Below are 5,775 nucleotides of genomic sequence, written 5' to 3'. Positions count from 1 at the left end.
GTCTTTCCTTAAGCACTTTCTGGCTTTTTAAAATCATCCAATGCATATGTTCTTAGGTGTGAGCTGTGATGTACTTAGCTACAGTAAGTATTAAACAAGTTATCCTCTTTGTAATAAAGACATGCACGTTCTGCATGAAAGCAGCGGAGGTTGTATACAGTATGTCAAAGTTACAGTAGTATAATGCTAAGCTAAAGTGTATACTATGGTGCTGTGCAAACATAGACAGAAGTCTTCGAAAGGCCATTTCAAATCAAACAAATTTGTTTGTTTTGTGTCCCAAGTTGACTTGGTTATTCCAAGAAAGTCAATGGTGCTCTTGTCTCCTTTAGGCCATTTCTATTTTGATGGAGAATAAATGCAGTAAACCAGGCACTGACCCTAAAGTTTATGCTTATTGAAATGAGCCACACGTATGTACTTTATTTATGTGATTATATGTACCACATATTCCTATGGATGGATAATAAAATGCATGGATTTCTTTGCATTCTTTTATAGATTCAAACTACTAAAACAGGCATAAGAACACTAACTGCTACTGTCAAACAGTGTATATACTGGGTTTAAAAATATATACAGTATATTTGGTTATTTTTGTAATGAAAATTGATACTGTATGTTTTTCAGCAGTTCTTAGTTTGAGAATTTGTCTTTTGTAATTAAGTTTGCCTAAAAATGTTGAAAAATATCAAATATGACTGGAGCCTTATTCTAAACTCAGCAACAACAAAAACAAATCAATTTTTCAGGACCCTGTCTTTAAAAGATAATTCTTAAAAATCCAAATAACAAAACACATCTTCATTGTAAAGGGTTTAAACACTGTTTCCTATGCTTGTTCAATGAACCATGAACATGCACCTGTGGACCGGTCGTTAAGACACTAACAGCTTACAGACAGTAGGCAATTAAGGTCACAGTTATGAAAACTTAGGACACTAAAGAGGCCTTTCTGCTGACTCTGAAAAACACCAAAGAAAGATCCCCAGGGTCCCTGCTCATCTGCGTGAACCTGCCTTAGGCATGCTGCAAGGAGGCATGAGGACTGCAGATGTGGCCAGATGTACCAGACAGGACTGGCAAAAAGTGCTCTTTTCTGACGAGTCGTGGTTTTGTTTCACCAGGGGTGATGGTCGGATTCGCGTTCATTGTCGAAGGAATGAGCGTTACATCGAGGCCTGTACTCTGAAGCGGCACCGATTTGGAGGTGGAGGGTCCATCATGGTCTGGGGCGTTGTGTCACAGCATCATCGTACTGAGCTTGTTGTCATTGCAGGCAATCTCAACGCTGTGCGTTACAGGGAAGACATCCTCCTGCCTCATGTGGTACCCTTCCTGCAGGCTCATCCTGACATGACCCTCCAGCATGACAATGCCACCAGCCATACTGATCGTTCTGTGCGTGATTTCCTGCAAGACAGGAATGTCAGTGTTCTGACATGGCCAGCAAAGAGCCCGGATCTCAATCCCATTGAGCACATCTGGGACCTGTTGGATCGGAGGGTGAGGGCTAGGGCCATTCCCCCCAGAAATGTCCGGGAACTTGCAGGTGCCTTGGTGGAAGTTTGGGGTAACATCTCACAGCAAGAACTGGCAAATCTGGTCTAGTCCATGAGGAGGAGATGCACTGCAGTACTTAATACAGCTCGTGGCCACACCAGATAGTGAATGTTACTTTTGATTTTGAACCCCCCCCCCCCCCTTTGTTCAGGGACACATTATTAAATTTTTGTTAGTCACATGTCTGTGGATTTTGTTCAGTTTATGTCTCAGTTGTTGAATCTTATGTTCATACAAATATTTACACATGTTAAGTTTGCTGAAAATGAACACAGTTGACAGTGAGAGAACGTTTATTTTATAAGAACCAACGCTGATGATGAGAAGCAGGTACGTCTCCGGAGTCTTTCTTTTTACCAACGCAGTTAAGCCAAAACCACGCTCCGTTATTAAGAGAGGCGTTCTACTACGTTCCCATTGGCTAGCTAGCGTTGTCTCACTCACAGGTGATCAGCGCAGAGACAGTGACCTTCCAAGGTAAGGATGGAAAGTGTAATTTAACAATTATTTGCCTACCATAACGCAGGCCTATTATTATCATGTTTGATAACATTTGCCCATTTTTTTTTTCAGAGTTTCAATGAGTTGTAAAAATGTCTCAGAGAGCTCTGCTGAATTGCCTAAATTGAAGGTCAGCTAAGTTAACGTAGGCTACTTAATATTACTAGCTAGGTATTTGAAGTTGTTATATTATCATTAGTAGTCTATTATCAGGTAAAAGCATATACATATTATTCCTAATTCCTCAAATATTTATTAGCTAATCATTCAGATGAATATGCTATTCTACAGCCATTGAATCTGTCTTTGAGTGTTAACGAACATTAATGGCTAGCTCGGTCCAAGATATTGTTATTATATTTTTCAATCTTGAAATACCAGGGCAAATGTTATTAATCAGTGACTGAAATTTCGCACTACGTGATACTCACTTCTGGACTTGAAGAGCACTTAAAGCATTGTAGAATGTCCCTCTGAATAACAGGGCATGGTTTTGACTTAACTGCATTGGGAAAAAGAAAGACGCGGAATGGAGAGTGAACATTTAATTAGCACAGACATGGAACAGGACAGGAACAGCATCAGAACAGGTGATTGAGTCCAGGTGAGTCCAATGATTCACTGTTGTGTGTGATGAGGGAAGCAGGTGTGCGTAATGATGGTGGCAGGAGTGCGTTTAACTCAAGCTGAGCTCAAAACCATTTGAGGGCAGAGAAGTTGATTTCTTAAATTATTTAAGAAAACACGGCATGCCTCAAATGTATGAAATTATCTAACTTAGCACATTGTGTTTCTTGGAAAGGGAAAGAAAAATGAAAGGCTTGAGCGTGGAAGCTGCTCTTGCGTGTGTTTTGCCATGTCAGTATGTCATTAAAGCTGTCTAGAGGACCCACTCCCCTGGTGTCAACTCCATGTCAAGTGCCTCTTGAAATGTGTTTACATTCAGCCGCAGTGTTAACCAGAGCCTCTGTCTGATGGGTCCCATTCAGGAATGGAAAAGGTTTAACGAGTTCCGAATACCCTAAGAATTATTAATGATAACAATTTGGGTGAGGTAATGTAACAGGTCGTGCCTGTTCTTGAGTTTATAACAGGGGAATACTGAGCATGAGTTAAATTGAAAGGACTACACGTTAAGCACATTGCCTCATGTCCTTGTCATCTTAAACATGCCATGGAAATAAAAGAGGCTCCGATTTGTTCAGCTGGATGGAGCTCATTTATTAAAGGCAAATGGTCTATGGAATGGCTCTGTTGCCACTGCTTAACTTGCTCCATGAAAAGACCTGCTCCATGAAAAACCATCAACACATCCCCTTTAAGAACTTGACAAGAGGAAATACCTCTGTAGTATTTATGATAACCTTCTTTCAAAGATGTGGAGGTCACAGAGTACATCTAGTATCCTTAGTGAAACAGTGAAAAGCTACTTATTTTTTATCATTAACCCTATTTTGTAACAAACCATCCTTCAAGAAACACATGAATAAGTATAAGGGTTACTCACTCTCGATGGGTACATAGTGAAACTAACTGTATGCTTGAACTCCGTCCACAAACCACCAGAGGGATATTTCTGTCATCTTCCATCCAAAAATGGCCTCTCAGTTGTAGCTCATGCCATCTTTGGTAAAAACAGAGGTGCTGATGTGAATTGAAGTGTGACAGAATGTCAGAGAGAGAGAGAGCGATGGTGCCGGTTGTTTGCCCAGGGAGCCCAACGTGCTAAGTCTCAGTAATGTGCTACAGTTTGGGTGTTCCAGCCTGCCTTTTGGGTAATGGCGAGTAGCAGAGAAATGTCACGGCTACAGTGTCAGCCAGGAATCAGGCCAGATAACTGCTGAGATCAGCAGCAGGACTGATCCATCCTCCACGTACTTTACTGTACACAGCCATCCCAGAGCAGACCAGACCTGGGGGAGACATTGGTCAAACATACAGTAGTGGTTACTATACTGTACAGACAACATCCTCAAAGATAAATAATCAATATTTGGGCTTGGGCTAAATGGGTATACAGTACCTATATGATAGGCTTGGGCTTTCAATAGGCTATTACGCATATCAGTAAGAATATAAAAATAAAAGAATTGCACCTTTTTGTAGAATATCTAGAAAACATGGAACATTGGGAACTCATGGTATTTTTAAATGTAATAAATGTTTCTTATTTGTTTCTTTAGAGTTAAACAGCTGAGTGTCTTATGCTTCAAAAAGAGAGTGTTTACTTGGGCAGAACAAGGGATTCTATTGGTTAAACCCATTTGCACATCAATATAGTTTAACAAGTAGCCTGTTTGAAATAGAAAAATGTGCACTTATTAATGTCCCTGTACTTTTCCTTCAGAGTCCCTGTGCAAATACCAAAGAGTCAATATGCCATCAGGGTCATTTATAGTCATTTTTACCATGGTGAAATCCTGTTATTCTATTATTTTTGGGCAGGGAAGAGGAGATGGGTTGGGAGACCAGCAGGATGGGGCTGGGGCTGGTGGGGAATTCTTCAAACTGAACTGAAACTAAGGATCCTGTTATTTTTAGTTTATATACAGTCCTAAATACTAGTGTTGTTCCACATTTATAGCATACAAATGAGCGTCTGCCAAGAAGTCTCCCATCTGTCTAATACGCTCAATGAAGAGGGCCATAAAGTCAGGTGAGTGCTGCCCTTGTGTCTTGCTCATTCTCTTGCTCTCTCTCAGACAGCAGGGTAGTGCTGAAGAAGACACGCAGGTTTGTTATTGAGCTTGGACAGGAATACACTTGTTTAGAAATACCCTAATTGTTAGCTTTTGAAAGCAATAAGAAAGTGACTGTTCTTCTACACACTTAAGCAGTGTGCATTGTATTCTTGCCGTTCATTCTGTCACATCCTATGGCCCTCGCCATACGTCATCACCACATGAATCATGGACAAAGATCACAGTGAAGTATCCCTGAATTAGCAGTGCAGTTTCAGCCAGTGCACGTGAGGAACCTGAAACGGGCTGGCCTTCTATAGAGTGGAGGGAGAGGGGCTTGTAGGGGTGAGTGTATGAAAGTCTCAGACAAGACTTAAATAAACAGAGACGCTGGCCAGTGCAGATCCAGAAATACATACAGAGTCAACTGCTATACCACTGTTATTTCCTATTACTATAGAACCAGGGCAGATGGGTTAATAATGTTGAATTAGTCTACTTTCACAATATTGGTTTTAACATTTTCTTTACATTAACACTTTAAAATATTTGTTTATATTAAAAGTGGTAGAATTCTTGCAAAGACCGTTGAACTATTCATAATTGACCTGTGGACTGTGTTTTGGTTTTCTCGATGACTTGTAAACACTAAAATACAATAATATTTTATCTCAATGAGATCAAATAACAAACAATCAAGTAAAATAGAGGATAAATAACCACAAACAAAAAGGTTGAAACGTGTGTGTTCTCCTGTAGATGAACTTCAGAACAATCAACTTAGTCACCAGTGCAAGATGAGACAAGAAAACAGCCTCAGTATTTTTAGAAAATTGCGCCCTCGTGTGGTGAAAATGAGCTATCGCAGAGAGATACTGATTGGATATTTAGATTTCTGCAGGGTGAAAAATAACAATAAATTAAACTGTTTAACCACATATGTGTTTGTATTTGAAAACATCAGGAAGTTTCGCGTATTGGAGAGCAAAAACGTGTTTTTCACGAATTCCCTCATCACTTGAATTATTTT

This window comes from Oncorhynchus clarkii, chromosome 1 (genome assembly GCF_045791955.1).
Source record: "Oncorhynchus clarkii lewisi isolate Uvic-CL-2024 chromosome 1, UVic_Ocla_1.0, whole genome shotgun sequence".
NCBI classification, from domain to species: Eukaryota; Metazoa; Chordata; class Actinopteri; order Salmoniformes; family Salmonidae; genus Oncorhynchus; species Oncorhynchus clarkii.
This window is presented reverse-complemented; position numbering follows the sequence as displayed.